At 42.7% G+C, this 19,714-nt stretch overlaps 1 protein-coding gene and 1 pseudogene across 2 annotated transcripts in view; both read left to right on the top strand.

The window, feature by feature from the left end:
• The window catches only part of tty (tweety), an 890,597-nt gene that overhangs the window by 332,370 nt on the left and 538,513 nt on the right, over window positions 1–19,714 (top strand). The gene's annotated exons all lie outside the window — the stretch shown is intronic.
• Window positions 5,318–5,436, top strand: LOC136876568 (5S ribosomal RNA; annotated as a pseudogene).

Genomic DNA, 19,714 nt, shown 5'->3' with positions numbered 1-19,714 from the left:
TCTCTTTCTCCTTCAGTGACTGAGATATTGCGAGCAGTGTTACCAACACGGTGGTTTTCCCACTAAGTCTACGTTTTCTCACTCTTTGTCAGTGGGTAAATTTTAACTCACGGTGGGCAGTGGTAAATATAGCCTTTTTCATGCTTATGGCAGTGGATATTTTGGCGTTAAAAAAATTAAAGTTTCATGTAATATAATGTAATAGTTCAAATATAAGTTCTTGACATTTACAGTCGTAATGCCATCAAAACCCGAGCTTGAACTGTAGGCGGAGCTTAGATGCAGGGCATTCCATTAAAAGTAAGTTAACAAGAAACTCTTAACTGCGTGTTTCCTTCATAGTAAAATTTCACATCTTCAAATGCACTTAACGTTGTTGTAGAGTCATTGATTCCTCTTCTTGAATCTTGTAATTTTGACACCAGCGTTAATATGAATTTATCAACTGAATAACTATGCCCTATGTCAAATAATCTCAAGCCATGGACACGGCTAATTTCTGGTGTAAAGTGATGAAATTCTGCGATGCACAAAAATATCAATCCCTTTCTGGAGCTGGCACCATTTGTAATGCCGCGCCCAGTATTGCTAAGGTCAAATGAGGAATTGAAGATAGTGTTTAGTCATTATTACAACTAAAGAAAAAAGTAAAATGAACCCGAAAGATCGATTCGGGCCTCTTTAAAAGTAGGAAAGATCACAATATGAAGGTAAAGTTGGAATTCAAGAGGACAAATTGGGGCAAATATTCATTTATAGGAAGGGGAGTTAGGGATTGGAATAACTTAGCAAGGGAGATGTTCAATAAATTTCCAGTCTCATTGAAATCGGTTAAGAAAAGGCTAGGAAAACAACCAGATATGTAATCTGCCACATGGGTGACTGCCCTAAATGCAGATCTTCTTAAGCCGTCGTCTCCAAACGGAGGTAGACGATCAACACGGCCAGCTCCGATCTTGACGTTGCAGCCATGCCATGTGGATTTATTGGAATATCTCTCAGGATGTTTAATGCAGTGGTTTCCCGTTGCCTTCTGCATCCTAATGTCGTTGACCAAACTGGTTCCTCCGCCTTCGGGAACAATTTCTTGTCCCCAGGACAATAGAGTGCCCTTACCCATACCCGCTCTTCCACTCTCAGAGAGACTGTTGGCACTTGGTATAGGGGATCTCCTTATACCGGGAGATAATCTGTCTCTTCATTCGTTAGCCGCCTGCATATAAAATAATATTTTTATATGCAGTCGTTGCCCCTCTCTACCTCGGGGAGGTGAATGTCAGGATTTCACCGTCATTGAAACAAGGACCACATGGCATTTCCTTGTTTCTCCGGTTCTTTAGAGAGCAAATGCAAATCAGTATTGATTGATTGCAGGACAGAGATGAAACAAACAATGCTGCCTTAAGAGCTACCTAACGTAGTATTTCAACAATTTGTGAAAACATAGCAGATATCTTCTTCCTCTGTGCCTTCTATTGACGTGTTACGAAAATTCATCAGTGATCACTATACCTCGGATTTTTAGGTGGTAATAGGTTAGAATGCAAAGTAATTTGGTTTGTAGGAAGTGTGATGCAACCCGTTGTACCACAATGTAGGAAGAGTAGCATAAATTCAAGGCTGTACCCCTAATATCTATGCAGATCTCATAGCATAACCGTTGTACACTGTAGGGTATACTTGTTACTGGCTTAAGTAAGTTTGCATTCTAACATATCAGTACCTAATAATCCGGACTCTAGTGATCACCGACTATCAGGAGTTCACCTTCATATATATTTCGAATATTGTAACCTTTGAACTAGAACGATATACGTAATTTTCCTTTTCATGTAGTATTTTCGTAACTCAACAAAGCTTAACGATGGGAAGTTGGGGCGGGTGGGGGTTGAAGGAGGAGGAAGAGGGATGTTAGTGGTTTCTGGTGGTTTTTTAAACAGCCATTTAGTGGGTAATCCCATTCCACTGTTGGCAACACTGATTGCGAGTGCACACAAAGACTTTGTGGAAGTCTTACAATAGTTAAAAAGCATCTCATTTTCATCCTGATGAGAATCGATTCCACTACCGAGCGTCCGACATCTCCATTTCTCTCCTTTGTCTTCCTTTTAAAAGGGATTATTAAGCTTTGGATAGTTGTATACTCATTAGTTGGTACAGACTACAGCTTCCAAACTAGTGCGTTTTTCTTCAGCTGAGTATATGATATCTTATTCATTCCGCTCTGTCTACATCAGCAGCCTATTTTACTTCTAAGCGCCACCCGTGCGCTGTACATATAAACTGCGATGAGTTTTAAGAAACACTTTCAGTGATAAGAATTAATAAACAGATGAACCAAGTCCATCATGTTCGTCAAATTAAAGAGCCATAATAAGCTCACCGAGCAAAAAATACTCACTCCTGGAGAAATTACGGTTACCTGCCAGATGCGACCCGGCCATTTTCGTGCCAATAGCGACCGAGAGGATAAGCACCGTGCCGCATGCGACCCATCAATCACTCAATTGATCTGCATTAAGGGCTGTCACCAAGTGGCAGATTGCTTATAAGTAACTAACTTGGTCTTTTCTAAAATAAAGGTCTGACACCGTTGTTAACAGGTTCGAGTGCCATTGGTCGAAAGAAAAATATAATAATGTTGCTGGCTTTACGTCCCAGTAACTACTTTTATGGTTTAAGGAGACGCCGAGGTGCCGGAATTTAGTCCCGCAGGACTTGTTTTACGTGCCAGTAAATCCACCGACACAAAGCTGACGTATTTGAGCACGTTCAAATATCACCGGACTGAGCCAGGACCGAACCTGCCAGGTTGGAGTCGGAAGACCAGCATCTCAACCGTCTGAGCCCCTTAGCCAGGATGAAAAAATAAATCACCATCAGAATGTTGGCCGGTAGGGTAGGAAAGTTGGTGGTAGACAGTTTCTAATCACTAGATTGCATGCCAAAAGCCGGGATTCGAATCCAAACCTTTTCGCAGTGTTCAGATGGAGTGAGGGGATATGATGCTGTTGATGGTGATTCGGCCGTCGGATGGAGACGTAAAGCATTGAGCAGACCCCTTGATATTATTCGAGAGGAGTAGGCTACGTGCCGAAACCTGGTTTCATCTCACCCTACTTCATTATCATAATTCCACATCCAGACGCGCAGGCCTCCCAAGGGCGTCAGGTAGAAAGACCTGCACCAGGCAGGCTGAACACGTCCTCGAACACTCCTGGTATTAATAGGACACGATAAATAAGTAGGCCTAAGTCGTAAATAGGCGAATTTCAGAGAATTAGGATCTTTTTTTATTGCTAGTGGCATTACGTCACAGCGACACAGGCAGGTCTTAAGCCGACGATGGGATAGGAAAGGAAGGAAGTGGCCCTGGTCTTAGTTAAAGAACAGCCCCAGCATTTGCATGATGTGAAAATGGGAAACCACGGAAAACCATCTTGAGGGCTGCCGACAGTGTGATTCGAACCCACTATCTCCCGGATGCAACCTCAGGGCCGCGCGCCTCTAACCGCATGACCAACTCGCCCGGTAAAAACGTAAACGCATCACCATGTTTCGTATTGTAAAACGAGTTTTCCCCAGAAGTGTTATGTAAAGTAGGGGCAGTAGCTGCTTATAGGACTTATTGAAATGGCATTGCACTTCGTTTAGCTTACCTTATCTTGGGTGATAACATAACTTATCAAAGGACAATTTCCTCGTCAACGCCGGTCGCATCCGGCACGGTTACAGATTATGCGGTCGCTAGTGGCACGGGTCGCATGCGGCACGGTCGCATCTGGAACGCCACCAGAAATTACAACCCTCATACCGTGTAACTCTTTCTCTGGACTTGATAACCGCCTGGATTTGTTCCGGAAGTGAATCCAAAATGTTGTGCAGGTACGTTCCAACCAGCTTCAGCCACTCGCTGAGGATTTGATCGCCCAGTTCCTCCAAATTGCGCGAATGTTGATGTCGACCTTTTACCCGCTGCTCCAACATGTCCCACAGATTTTCAGTGGTGTCCAATACAGGTGACTTTGCAGTTCTGTCGAGATGTAATAGGGAGGAGGAGTGTTCGTAAAACTAGTCACATATGCGTCCAGCCTAATGAACTTTGCTGTCATCTTGACAAATCGGGCTATCAGTAGCATACTCATCATGCAGATGTTGACTGAAAAGCAACACGTGATCATCCAGAATGTTTAAATAAACATGCTGGTTCATGTTACTTGTCACCTCAGTGAGCGGGCCTAATGCATGATACGAACCCCCCGCCCTCCCAAACATGACAGACCTATCTCCGGCTTGAACCTGACCTTGCACGCATCCAGAAAGAAATGCTTCATTTGACCTTCGGTTCACTCGAAAACGTGCGCCGTTGGAATACAGACAAAACCGTGCTTCATCAGACCACATTACGTTCCGCCAGTCAGCTACTATCCACGTTCGATGATTTCTAGCCTATTGAGGATGCGTAGCTTTATGAGCAATGGCCTCTTGCAAGGTGACAAACTCCAAGTGTTCACTACATGCAGTTCCCGTCGCAATGTTCCCTCGCTAACAGGTTGGGATGGACCTTCATTCCCTGACTGCAGCAATTCCTGTCGGGTCTGGAAGCAATTTTGATTCACAAGCCGTGAAACGCGTCTCCGGTCCCTCTCAGTCAGCATCTTTTTCTGATGCCATGTTTCGTGGCCACTTGTAGTACACCACTGCTTGTAGACATGTTGCACAGTCCGCTGCGAAACACCAACAAGTCCAGCAACTTCACACACCGTATGGCTAGAGCCCTGCGGGGATATACAAAATAGTATTTGCATCCGCACCAGCATTTTTATCCGCGGATATTGTAAATATTACATCCAGCGTATTGAAACCGATAGATCTGTTAATACAACAGGCCTGACACCTGGCACCAGAACCCCTACAGTCGCAGGTTTATGAGGGATTTTCTCTTGCGACAACTACCGACGTATTGACCTTTGTTCTTTCCTTCAATTAATTGCGGGCAGAAGCCTGGCAGGCTCAGGTCATATTTACGGATTTATGGTTTTAAGACTCTTTATATATCACCATTCTCCCATACCACTGTCAAGGGTTGCCAAGTTGCAAGCAAAAATAAGAGTATACCTGAGTAAAAATCAATATGTCATTATTTAGAAATTATCAGCAAAATTATCCGCACTACCATACAGTTTGTATCCGCCAAGACACTAACTTCGCGGAAATCCGCGGATATTCGCATCCGTGCAGGGCTCTACGTATGGCCACGGGCACGGCCAATCACGATTGACCCCTTTTGCCACTTTGTCACATCCTTACATTAGCTGCCAACGGCCATACCATGTTGAATACACCGGTTCTCGTCCGATCACCGCAGTTAAGCAACATTGGGCGTGGTCAGTACTTGGATGGATGACCTTACATTAGCTCATGTTGACATTCACTGTCCACTTGAGACACCCGTCTCTCACTGATCGCTACTGCCTTACGTAGGCAGTGCGCGTGCGTTTGAGCACGGGACTCGTTTGCTGCACCATCTGTACATCTAACGATCCATCTGTGCGTGCACACTAGTGACTTATTTTTTGTCCGGTGTGCTTACGTTCCTCAAGATAAGTATATAGATACATCTCCTATACATTGTTGAAGAATTGAATTACATATACCTGGCTAGTTGCGTTTAGCGCCCTTTTTCACCGTGATGACGATGCCGGTGCGACGTGACACGGACTCGTCAAGATACCGGAAGCGTGGAGAGTCGTACTGTTCCAAGAGCACTGCACTGCCTCCTGTAATGGACGGAGATTGTTTGGAGCTGAGTCTCCGGGGCACACATCTCCCTCAACAGCATCCTAGATGTGCTCAATAGTATTGACGTCGGGTGACTTTAGTGACAAAGCAAGAGCCCTCACGCCCGTGGAGTGGTTAGCGAACCATTCAGCGATCGTTTGGTAGGCCAAGTCCCATGAGGTCTCTTGCGTAATGGGGTTGTTCTGTACTGTTTTTGATGTAGCCTACTCTTAGAGTTCTGTTCTGTACTGGGGGTGTTCCGTCACGAGTCAATCGACGGAAGATTGCCCACTGTTGCCGAACAGTGACCACAGGTCAGTGCTCGCCTAGTTCCCGCGGGACAGCTCCGTGCTTTGTCACAGCGCACGACTTGGCAACACTGAGGTATGTGCTGGCGGGAACCAGGCCTAAATAGCCAGTGTTGTCGGCTTTTGCACTGTGTTTAGCGTGAAATTTTCTGTTCAAATGTGTTATTTATTCTATCAGAAGTGTACTGTAATGCCAAGTGCTAAAATCAAGGATAGCAACAGCGTGTTGACTGTCGACTCTCTCATGCTCGTGCTGCTCTCTCACACCAGCTGGTGGAACTAACGGCTATATTGATGGTTTCTAGGGTCTTCTTCAACTTGTCGTGCTGTACGTTGTGAATCGTTAATCAGACCGGCATCTATAAATACGATTTGTAAGTGAAAATCTGCTGTTGTATATAAGATATTACCGGGCGAGTTGGCTGTGCGGTTAGGGGCGCGTAGCTGTGAGCTTGTATCCCGGAGATAGAGAGTTCGAACCCCACTCTCGGCAGCACTGAAGATGGTTTCCGTGGTTTCCCGTTTTCACACCAGGAAAATGCTAGGGCTTTTCCTTAAGGCCACGGCCGCTTCCTTCCCACTCCTAGGCCTTTCCCATCCCATCGTCGCCATAAGACCAGTCTATATCGGTGCGTCGTAAAACAAATAGTAAAAAGAAAATGCAAGATGTCGATGAAGTGTTCTAACTGATGTACACAGTTTATTATTCACGTTTATGCTATAAATAGTAAAAAGCTGCAGAGTTCTTTTCTTTTTTAAGAATCACTCAGTTTCTTTTCAACAGCGGCGATAATATCGTTCTACCCTTGCAAGTGTTGGTGCACTCATTTTTCATCCTAATGTCCCCCTGAAAAAAATACACCTGATGAATCGTCCGTTCAATAGGTATTCGCTTGGTGTGATTCAATCCTTGTTCCATTCTCGTTCCCCCCGCCCTATATAATTTATTTTCTGCTACCAGAATTGATAAGCCCAATTTTGTTGCCTTCATGAGAAATGCGAATATCGATTTACCATATTTAGAATGCTGTAATCAACATTAAACAACATTAAACAAATCATCCTGCTGATTGCTTTCGATAGCCGCTGAACCGTAATGGCCTGTCATTATCGATTTCACTGGATTCAGCTTCAAAATAGAGCATTCACAGCTTGAATTTTGAACACCACGTTAGTGAACCTTATGACACATGTGGGTAATGTGGTGGTTGTAATTGTGGTTTTGAGGGGAATTACATTTACATAACCACCAAACAGACCCCATGGAACTACAGAGAGCTGTCGCTTCGAAGAATTTCAGTATTGGCAAAAGGAAGGGAAGGGACGCGAAAATGAAAGAGTCACTAGGCCGTGCAAACCTAATACCGTCGTAATCGGAAGAGAATAGGAGTTGACCAAGACAGGTTTGTTCAAAAAGAGGACAGTGAGAAGTCCGGCACGGGTAAGTTGAAGTAATGCCAGACTCGGCTTCATGCCAGCGATTGCTGACCCACTCTTCAAATTTGAGAAGCGCTGTGGAGTCAGCCCTTTTAGTCACCACTTACGACAGTTTATTGCCATAAGTTTTACGTCCTACTAACTGTTTTTGCGGTTTTTTTCGGAGACGCAAAGGTGCCGGAATTTTGTCCCTAGAAGTTATTTTACGAGCTGATAAATCTATCGACATGAGGCTGATGTACACGCGTGCATAGAAATGGTGTCCCGACATAAACAATCAACTCTGCCCCACTCCAGTACTGGAAAGGAGGGGAAGGGAGTGAATGGGTAGTGCTGAAGGCACAGTGTGTGTATTGCTATACATCCACCACAGTGCTCATTTCAATCACAGCAGTCTTGTAGCGGGCTGTCCACCTGCAGCAATGCGTTAAGCGAGGAGGTGGGAGTACGTCATTCTTTGTTTATATCGGGATACCATTTCTGTTCTTGCGGAGACCTAAGCAGCTGTACGGGAGGCGCGCGCACAGTTCTTGACCTTGCAAGCAGCCTGCACATGTTCGACCTGGCAAGCATGAGTCGCCAGTCTGAATCTCAGCTGTTAACATGGTGAGACAGTTATCATTACAACAGCGTATTTTCGTATGTAAAAGTTCTGGTTTCATCTTCATGGTCGTGTGCGCAGTCATAACTCTCGCTATTGGTGTGCAGAAAATATAAATGGTATTTATGAAGTCCCTCATTATGATAGGAAATTGGTGTTTTGTGTGCTGTTAGTGCAAGACGAATAATAGGCCCTATTTTTTTCTTGACGACAATAAATACAGAGAGGTACAAGATTACATTTTGACGCCGTTTTTCCATCAGTTAACAGAAGAAGAAAATTCACGTGGGTGGTTTCTGTTGTAAACAAGGTTGGGTTTAAAAAAAACACAACTTCTTTATTTGCTTCACATGTAAACTTACAATATTTACACTAACAAAACTGAAAGTTATCTCGAAGCAAATTGAACTATGACTTTGGAGAAAGAGTCTGTCTTTGTACACTATATACACGTTGGAGTATTCACGTTCACTACTATTTCGGAAAGATAGTCTTTGTGACATGAAAAGTTCTTGATAGTCGAAAACTATCAGAAGCACTGACGTAAATATCTCAGAGAGTCCTTCCTTGTTGAAGTGTCTGAGTTCATTAACGTAAGTTCAATGACTGAAGAGTTCCTACTTAGCGAAACTAAGTTGATAACGGGAGCTTGCATTAGCTAGGGAATGATAGTGGCATATAATGGTAAGACTGGGCATGGACAGCGGAACAGGCAAGAGGAGCGGTGACCCGAGGTGAGACCTCTTACTACCAGAAATTCAGTCCACCTGGCCGAAGCACATTTTCAAGAGGAGTAGCCTCCGTTCTCGACGTAGGGTGTATTCTGGAGCTGGACACCGGGGTCAGTGGGCCTCTGGACAGGCTAGGAGCTCCTTTTTATAGCACACACGACGTTCCAGGCACGCGCACTGAGGGCTGCGCGTCGAGGCTCGAAGAATAACACACTGGCATGCGTGTAGCTGGTTGGCGGATCGAGAAGGGAGCGACGGACATACAACAGTTTCAACAACATTCAGCCCCTGGTCATACAACAGAAGATTCCCTTCTTACAATCTCGGAAATGTTTCTAGACAGAATGATCAGTGCTGGTCTATTTCCTCCTCGTTCTCCAGATCTAACAGCGTGTGATTTTTACCTGTGGAGTGAACTGAAAGAAACATTGTATCGAACAAATCCTCACACATTGGAGGGACTGAAAGAAAACATTATGAATGAAATCAGAAACATTACAGTGGCTGTGGTTACCAGATAAAAACCCAGGAAGGACGACACTTCCACCACTATAAGACTTAAAGGCTTAAAGCAGGGCGGCCGCGCGCGACGTAAGTTCGGCTGTGAGAGCTGCCGTAATGCAGAGTACAAACACCGTGCGTTCGGTTTGCGTTTGTATGAGAGACCCTGTATTTGAATGCCTTCAAATACCGGACTGAGCCGGGATCGAACTAACCACCTTCAGAGACCAGAAAAAGGAAATTTAACCGTGTCTTGTTTATTCCTTTAACACGAGGGCTGGGTATCTTTTTCGTCTCTCAATACACATCTCCATTTACACAATAATAATAATAATAATAATAATAATAATAATAATAATAATGTTATTGGTTTTACGACCCACTAACTACTTTCATGGTTTTCGGAGACACCGAGGTGCCGGTAAATTTACTGACATGGGGATGGCTTACAGTATTTGAGCACCTTCAAATACCACCGGACTGAGCGCCATTATTATTATTATTATTATTATTATTATTATTATTATTATTATTATTATTCCGAGGTATCTGTGGAACAGCAGAGGTGAAAGAAGGTGCTGGGTGGAATAGGTCTCAAGTTACGAAATTAAAGTTAATTAAAACTTTAACAAAGGTTATATTTTCTTTTCAAGATAAATAAATAACAGAATATAACAGGTACCAAGTAGCAGATCAACAAATTAAGAAAGTACAATTTTAGTTCATTACAAAATTTGGGCTTCGAGCCCGACACTCACGAACCTTGAGCTGTAAGCCCAACTTTACCTATATACCAAGTTCAAACAAAGGGGCAGAAAACCCCAATCATGCCAAGGAGCACTGGCTCCTGATTACCATATTAAGCCTCCTCGAGGCAGACAGAAACCAAATTTAAGAAAGAGCAAACCCGCTCTCAAGGTTCAAGCCCATCAAAGGCCACAAAATACTATACTTCAAACTGCCCTCAAGGCATACCAAGAACAGGGGTAATAAATACCCAACCTACTGGGCCTATTCAGTAAAGAAGCAGGTTAATTACATGGCCCAAAATACCAACTTGACTGGAGGCGTAACTTGCACTCCTAATACACTTTTAAAACCTACTTGGCACTAGGCCGCATACACAAGGGCTAATTCCATACTAAAGAGGTGACTTGTATAAGAAGACTTTATTACATTAAGAAAGGAAGAAACGGTTGTGAAAACAAAGTCACCTCAAAACAATAGGAGTGGGAGCTCGAGAGGGTATAGCACACTTTATCCCAATTTATAGTTAAAGAGACGAAGTTTTACCAAGTGTCTATTACATTTTAAAGATAGGTTACATGAGAAAAGTTTCGAACCTGCCCCGAGGGTTAAACTGCTGAGCTAGCGAGAAATGAAGTTATTAAATGGCCATTACCTTATGGATGAACTGCTGCCCGAAGAAAGAGGCGCTTCCCGCCCCCTGCTACATAATCACACTAGGAGAGATGTTACTGAAGTGGCCAGGAGACCAGAAAATCAGCAGTTTATATACCCTCGTGGAAAATTCGAGACGTTTCATGAATGATTACAACCCGCCCACAAAATGTTATTGGATAACAGCAAAAACTAATACACCAGACGAAGAAGAAACACCTATTGGTAGCGAACAATAGGAGTGGGAGCTCGAGAGGGTATAGCACACTCTATCCCAATTTATAGTTAAAGAGACGAAGTTTTACCAAGTGTCTATTACATTTTAAAGATAGGTTACATGAGAAAAGTTTCGAACCTGAACTCCTGATTCGCTACATTCCAAACAGGCGGAAAGAAAGGATTATATTGCCAACCTACAACTGACAGAACAAAATTTAGTTAAGACAAAACTTATGAATACAAAATTTCTTCAGGAAGGTACATTCCTTTACACCAGAGTGCGATATTAGTTTTGGTAGATACATCTGTTAGAGAATGTTCAAATTTCTTGATATGGAGCAAACAAACACAGATCGAAATAGACACAGTTCAGAACACTTCAAAATTTACGGTAGTGACATCTTGCAAGAAACCTTTGAATTAGTACAGTTTGTTAAAGTTCAGGCGTTCTCCTGTAGAGGAGTTTCAACTGGCGCAATATTTGAATTAGCGGCGTGGAAGTGTACCGCCTGGTACAATTATTATTATTATTATTATTATTATTATTATTATTATTATTATTATTATTATTATTATTATTATTATTATTATTGTTGTTGTTATTATTATAATTGTTATTATTGTTGTTATTATTATTACTATTATTACTGTTATTATTATTATTATACTAATAGAAATCTTACATCTGAAATCATTGGTACGTGCCACATTGTACGAAGCTTCATGAACAGCTAATGAAGAACGAATTTCGTTTATTATTAAACCCTACTATATAAATGAAATGAAAGAATGTTTGTAATAATAAAACAAACACCACGCCACTATATCCCTGGCGGGTCTGGCCGCAGCTCAGCCCGAAGGCTTGCAGATTACGAGATAACACGTACGATCCACAATAGGATTACTTAATACGAGCACTGGAAAAGAACCTAAGGATAGCAGCACGATTTGTTCTGGGCGATACCGTGGTATACATCCTCACAGAGAGCGTGGTCTTGGCCGATTTGCGCGTAGTACTATCTCCCTCATCCTACGTTATGACGAGCAGTCAACAGACCTCGGCATACGTTTTTTGATGGATAGTGACTTGGTTTTAGCGTGTATAAAAGTGGGGTTTCCATCTGCTCTTAAGCTTTATTTCATTTTATTGTTAGCTACTTTTATCTATACGGCCTGTTTTAATTAATTGTTGTGTATTTTAATGTTTTTTAATTTTTAATTTGTATGATATATTGAAGGGTCAGGGGAAAAAAGCAGGAGAGTCAGTATTTGTACAACTTGAGAAAAAGCAACTTTTGTGCTTGACTTTCCTAGTTCATTCCCCTAACAGTAAAACTTTGAGTGCTAATTTCTCCTGACTCGCCTGCTTTTTTTCCCATTTCCGACCTCTCAATAGATGCGCATGATCACTCGGAAGAGGACTGTAACAATATCTCAATTACAATGAAAAAGTGACTTACCTGATTTTTTCCCCCGACCCTTCATATGATTTCACTTCAGGGCATGATATTTACCCCCTGTGTGTGGGGGACGCAAGCGAATACACCCACGGTATCCCTTGCCTGTCGTAAGAGGAGACTAAAAGGGGCGACCAAGGGATGGTTGAATTAGAACCATGAAACTACTTGTGATTAGTACCATCACGCGGAGAACACCATGGGTCGCCTTTACTAGCGAATAGTACCACTACGTTAGGCACACAATAGGTTTGTGATTCCTGTGATTGGTACCACTATATGAGCGACACCGTTGGTCTGCGTTGCCTGTGATTAGTACATCTAGGTGAGGAACACAATGGGTTTGTGTTGCTTATGATTATGAGTGGCACCATTATGTGAGAAACATCATAGGTATGCGTTACTTGTGGCACGTACAATACTTGTGAGTAGTACCATAATGTTTGGAGCACCGTGAGTTAACGCTACTTTCGATTAGTATCGCAACTTGAGAAATACCATGGTTCTACTTTACTAGCGATAAGTACCATTATGAGGGGACGTTGACTTGGATTTTGATCCCCGAAAGAGAACAAGCATCATCGATTCAGGATTGTGCTTTGGAAGCAGTCTCTTGGTCAGTAATATTGTTTCTGCGAAGGTGAGGCATTGCGGGTCGGATCCACTGATTGTTTTAAATTCGTATTCATCAATTCATTCTCCATCATCACGTTTTGAATTCTGGTCATTGGATGAATTTTGTACTTTTAAATTGTCATTGCATTTCGTCTCATTTCGTACCATTAGGGGCCAATGACCTACGAGGTGCATTCAAGTTCTAAGGCCTCCGATTTTTTTTTCTAACTAACTACTCACCCGAAAACGATGAAACTGGCGTTACTTCTCGACGCAATCGCCCTGCAGACGTACACATTTTTCACAACGTCGACGCCATGATTCCATGGCAGCGGCGAAGGCTTCTTTAGGAGTCTGTTTTGACCACTGGAAAATCGCTGAGGCAATAGCAGCACGGCTGGTGAATGTGCGGCCACGGAGAGTGTCTTTCATTGTTGGAAAAAGCCAAAAGTCACTAGGAGCCAGGTCAGGTGAGTAGGGAGCATGAGGAATCACTTCAAAGTTGTTTTCACGAAGAAACGTTTGCGTAACGTCCGTCAGCATTCATGGCACCCACCTGGATGACACTTTTCGCATTTTCAGGTCGTCATGCAGGATTGTGTGCACAGAACCCACGGAAATGCCAACACTGGAGGCGATCTGTTCAACAGTCATTCGGCGATCCCCCAAAACAATTCTCTCCACTTTCTCGATCATGTCGTCAGACCGGCTTGTGCGAGCCCGAGGTTGTTTCGGCTTGTCACACGATGTTCTGCCTTCATTAAACTGTCGCACCCACGAACGCACCTTCGACACATCCATAACTCCATCACCACATGTCTCCTTCAACTGTCGATGAATTTTTATTGGTGTCACACCACGCAAATTCAAAAAACGAATGATTGCACGCTGTTGAAGTAAGACAAACGTCGCCATTTTAAGTATCTAAAATAGTTCTCATTCTCGCGGCTGGCGCTAAAATTCCATCTGTCGTATAATACTGCCATCTCTGTGACGTTTTGACAACGAACGCGGGCTCATTCTAAAACAATGCACATGTTTCTATTTCTTTCCAGTCAGGAGAAAAAAAATCGGAGACCTTAGAACTTGAATGCACATCGTAGATGTTTGGCCTCTTTAAACAACAAGCATCATCATCATCATCATCACATGATATTTCTCCATGATGTAGTTGGATAGTGAAACGTAGATTGCCTGCTTCTCAGAGTGCAGGTCGTGCGGCTGTTGTTCGCCTGACCATATACGTACTGTTGGGTCCAGTGTTATAGAACGATCTCTCTGTTGATGGATGGCTAGAATATCTACTCTTCTTGTGCTCCCGTTTTCAGCTCAGTAGTTCACTCCTTCATATACTTCCCACTCGTTATCGCGAAAGGCTTCTGCAATAAGGCCGAGAATTGTGTGTTGGCGAGTATTCCTAAGCAATGAGCTGAATGGACAGTACCTGTACAGTACAGTTTCAATCTCACCACAGGCACGCCTGCAGTAGGTGTTCTGGCTTCTGCCATACAAGCTTCTAACTGGAGCCACCTCGTCTGCCATCATTTTAATGCTTTCAGTCCATTCTGCGAACCATTTATTTCCTTAAGGGTGCTGTGCGAAGCTGCTCATAACTCCTCATTTCTTAGCCTTTCTCTGATAGTTTTGATATTAATTTTTGTTGCTTTTCGCTCACTAATGTTCAAATTACGAAAGCAGTCTGCTTTTTCTTTCTCAATATTTTTTTCATAGAGTGCATATACATAGTTAAATGTTTCTAGAATGTTTACTACGTTTAAGATGTTGAATAAATGCTTCCCACTGGGCCTTAACTAACGCTAAACCTTTATATTTTGTAGGCGAGTAAATGATGGCATCCGGGACATCAATAGGAAGTGAAAGAATCTCTCTGAGCGCACTCTTTAACAACTTGTCTACGTCCTTAAGGAATACTCTTGGCAATTGTTCGAACGGGGCATTCTGTAATGGATAATATCTTCATTGGGGGTAATTACATAAACGGTATTGTAAATTAAGGGTACAGATCTCTGTACATGGTTATGAGGGTATTTAGGGGTTGTAGTAATGATGTAAAGGAGAGTACATATAAGTTTCTGGTAAGACCCAGATTAGAGTATGGTTCCAGTGTATGGGACCCTCACCAGAATTACTTGGTTCGACAACTAGAAAAAAATTCCAAAGAAAATCGCTCGGTTTGTTCTGAGTGAGTTCCGACAAAAGAGTAGCGTTACGAAAAGTTTGCAAAGTTTGGGCTGGGAAGACTTGGGGAAAATGAGACGAGCTGCTTGACTAAGTGGTATGTTCCGAGCTGTCATTGAAGAGATGCGTGGAATGACATTTGTAGACGAATAAGTTTGAGTGTTATTTTTAAAAGTAGGAAATATCGCAGTATGAATGAAAATGAAAATCCACAGCCTGTTTCCAGTCATTCGACCGGGTTAGGAATGGAATGAATGAAGCCCCCATCTAGCGGCTAGGATAGGAATTTTGCCGGCTGCCGAAGCCTGTCGCACTCCTCTGGGGTAATGATTACTGATTGACAGATGGAATGAAATGATATTGGAGAGTGTTGCTGGAATGAAATATCACAGGGAAAACCGGATTACTCGGAGAAAAACCTTTCCCGCCTCCGCTTTGTCCAGAACAAATCTCACATGGAGTGACTGGTTTTGAACCACGGAACCCAACGGTGAGAGACCGACGAGCTGCCGCCTGAGCCACGGAGGCTCTATCGCAGTATGAATATAAAGTTGGAATTCAAGAGGACAATTGGGGGCAAATATTCGTTTATATGAAGAGCACTTAGGGATTGGAATATTTACCAATGGAGAGGTTCACTGAATTTCCAAAATCTTAGCAGTTATTTAAGAAAAGACTAGGCGAACTGTAGATAGGGAATCTGATACCTGGGCGACTGCCCTAAATGCAGATCACCGGTGATTGGATGTAAATATAGTATTAAATAAATACATTTTATGATGAAGTGTGCTCTAGAACGTTGATGCACTTGAGGTAGTGAGTGCCCCGGTGATCGTGTAGTATACGCACGAGCTGCTTCACTGACAACACTCCAGTCTGCCCAGGAAGCCCTTCAGCGCTGTTTACCTTCCTACGTGTGCCAAGTTATTGACCGAGCCCTTGGAGAAGAGAGGTCGCGTGGTCAAAACAATGCTGTATTGTTTACCTGTACTTAAAGCAAGATAGAGCGAGCATACACTTAAAATAGAAATAAACACATCTCAGCTTAAAGTCAATTTCGACTCCCTCGTGAAATTCCCCCGCGAGAGAAAGTCAATATAGACGCGTGGTTTTGTCTGTTTAGTAGAGGGATGATGAGCCAAGAACTGTATTGTAACAAAGCTGAGCACGAGGTGGCTGGCTGACATTATGCGATGTTCGCTTTTGTCTTGTGGCTGGAGGTCACTTGAAAATTTGCGTTACGGAAGTTAGCGTCACAAAGTGCGTGACGGAAGTGTAACCTTAGCAACCGTGAAGGCTGTGATGTAAAGTATAGATGGACAGCCAGACAATGTTACTTAGCAACACTATGTCTTACTGCTAGTGGTCATCTGAAATTAGCAGCCGTTCATGGATGGCCATGACCGAGAGATATATTTATGATCATTTGATTTTCGCAGAAGGAAAAGTGGTTTCTGGCTGGGGCTCTTCCTAAAATGTGTGTGACGAGACAAAGGTTAGACGGAAGTGTCGTCACATTAGTCGTTACCGTAGTGGTGGTGGTGATTATTGTTTTAAGAGAAACTATAACTGGGCAACCATCCTCTATATAACACTAATCAGAGGGAAAATGGAAGGGGTCCGACACTTCGAAAAATGAAGATATCGACCAAAGGAAGACAAGGGCCACGAAGGGCGTGAAAATGAAAGACTCCCTAGCCCTCGCAAACCTAATAGCGTCGGGGTCGGAAAAGAGTTGACCAAGAGAGGTCGGATAGGAGTGAGGAGTCTGGCACAAGTAAGTGGAAGCAATGCCAGGACTCAGCTGAGGGCCCCGCTCCACGCTCCAAAGTTCAGAGCCCCTGAGGCCCCTTTTAGTCGCCTCTTACGACAGGCAGGGGATACCGTGGGTGTCATTACCGTAGGTCTTGGTCGCCAAAGATTTGATTGTTGAATTTTCGCAAAGGGGAAACCTCTATTATTCTAGTGGTTTAAACGTTGCCAGGGCCTATTTACGTATGGGCCAACATAAGCCATGGCCTGGGATGGCATTTTATTTTACATCAACATTTTTTATTGTGTCGTAAGTAAGAAATTTAGTATTCGCGCTTATAACATAGTTTCTTTCAAAGAATGATCAGTTAATTACCGGTACACTACGTGTTAATTTGCAATACCTACTAATGTTTCATGTCAAGCTAACTATACAGGTGGTCGGAAACAACGTGAACTGGGTATATGAGCGTTATAGGGTTGATAATACTGATGAATAATTTGAAAAAAAAATGTTAGATATCCGGTGCCCTTTCCATTTTAACAGCTGCTGAAATTAGCCAATCAGATCGCTTCACGGGCGAATTCTAATGGGGTTTGTGAGGCGGTGTTGTTAACAACTTACACAGTTTGGCAGTACGTATAAGAGAGAATATATCAAAGTACAATGAACATATATGTTTCGGTTGGGTGCGAGGTCATTCCGCCATAAAAGGGAACGAAAGAGCTGACCAATTGGCCAAAGAAGCTTGTAATTCTAACTTGTCAGAGAGTTATACTAAATGCCCAATTTCTTTTGTCAAAAGAACCGTAAAGGATGAAATGCTCTCTCGCTGGAATGAACTGTGGTTAGCAAGTAAGAATGGCTCAGTAACCAAAGACCTGTTTTTTCCAAATGTATATAGTAGGCTGGGATGTAAATATATAGTGTGCAACTTTCATTTAACTCAAGTGCTATCAGGTCATGGTAAATTCAATGCTTACTTCGAGCAATTCAGAATTCCAACACAAAATGGCTCACTGTGCTTCTGCACTGAAGACATTTAAACTGTAGAACACATTCTGTTCAACTGTCCTGCTTTTGAGAGAGCACGTTTTGAACTTAAGATGCATTTGTTAACTTGCAGTTGCTATTTTGAAAAACCACTAAATTTCATATTTTACAAAAAATGCTGCACTTCTCAGTTTTGAGAATTTATTGATTATGTATTTAAACATATATAATTTGATACTGTCTGCTTATTAGCTGCTTAACATATGTATTGTATATATTGTATATATATATATATATATATATATATATATATTGTATGTCTGGTATTTTAAATATTAGTACGGTACTCTTAGTATTAAGGATTGCATATATCATACTTTTATTTTTTCCATTTCTGTTCATGTCTATTTTGCTGTTTATGTATTTTGAATTTTATCAGATAAATTTTGTATAAACTACAACCCTAACATACCTTATGGTAAAATAGGGTTCACAGCACTTTGGAGATTAAATAAAATCTGAACGTGACTTAAGACTGGTTTGAGGGCACCAATCGAAGACAAACAATTTGGCCCAGGGAGGGATTTAAACGCGGATCTCCTAGCTGACACGGTCGCGCCATAGCAAGTGTGCTACGGTGAGATCGGCTGACCTCCCCCCCCTGTGGGTGGGGGCGGTAGAATAGCACCCATGGTATCCCCTGCCTGTCGTAAGAGGCGACTGAAAGGAGCTCTTAACTTGGGAGCGTGGGTTGGCGACCACGGGGCCCTCAGCTGAGTCCTCGCATTGCTTCCACTAACTTGACCCAGGCTCCTCACTTTCATCTATTCTGTCCGACCTCCCATGGTCAGCTCTTGTTCTTTTCCGACCCCGAAGCTATTAGGTTTCCGAGGGCTAGGGAGTCTTTAATTTTTACGCCCCTCATGGCCCTCGTCCTTCCTTGGACGATACCTTCATTTACCGATGTGTCGAATCCCTTCCATTTATTTGTCTTTCATTAGTGTTATTTAGAGGATGGTTGCCTAGTTGTACTTCCTCTTAAAACAAAACCACCACCACCACCACCACCAACACGGGACATTTTGCGTTTTGTTTTAAATAACTCTTAATAATCTACTCAGAAAAATAAAATGTAAATTGTTTGAAGGGAAAATTCAACAAGGAAATCTAGAATCGTGTTTTACAATCAAAATTGCTACTTCATTTTCACACAAGGAAAATGTCAAATCAAACCCCCTGTCCTGGATTAGAATTTGGAAAATATAGTCACAGTAAAAAAAAAAAAAAAAGGCTTTTTTTAGTGTCGGGAGTATCCGAGGACAAGTTCGGCTCTCCAGATGCAGGTTTTGATTTAACTCCCGTAGGCGACCTGCGCGTGTTAATGAGTATGAAATGATGATGATGACACATACACCCAACCCCCGTCTCAGCGAAATTAACTAATTATGGTTAAAATTCCCGATCCCACCGGGAATTGAACCCGGGATTCCTGTGACTAAAGGCCAGCACGCTAACCATTTAGCCATGGAGCCAGTGAGACAGTCACAGTAAGAATAGGCTATAGCAAGGTCATCAGACCATGCAGAGACTGGGGGAGGGCAGTATATAGATAAAATGATCAATGAAAAAATGATACAGAAGACCAAAAGGAGTAGACACGAGATGGAGAAGAAAAGAGAAGTACTATAAGTCTAAAATTGTGGCGGGGCCGAGAGTGG

This window comes from Anabrus simplex, chromosome 6, assembly GCF_040414725.1.
Source record: "Anabrus simplex isolate iqAnaSimp1 chromosome 6, ASM4041472v1, whole genome shotgun sequence".
NCBI classification, from domain to species: domain Eukaryota; kingdom Metazoa; phylum Arthropoda; class Insecta; order Orthoptera; family Tettigoniidae; genus Anabrus; species Anabrus simplex.
This window is presented reverse-complemented; position numbering and strand designations above follow the sequence as displayed.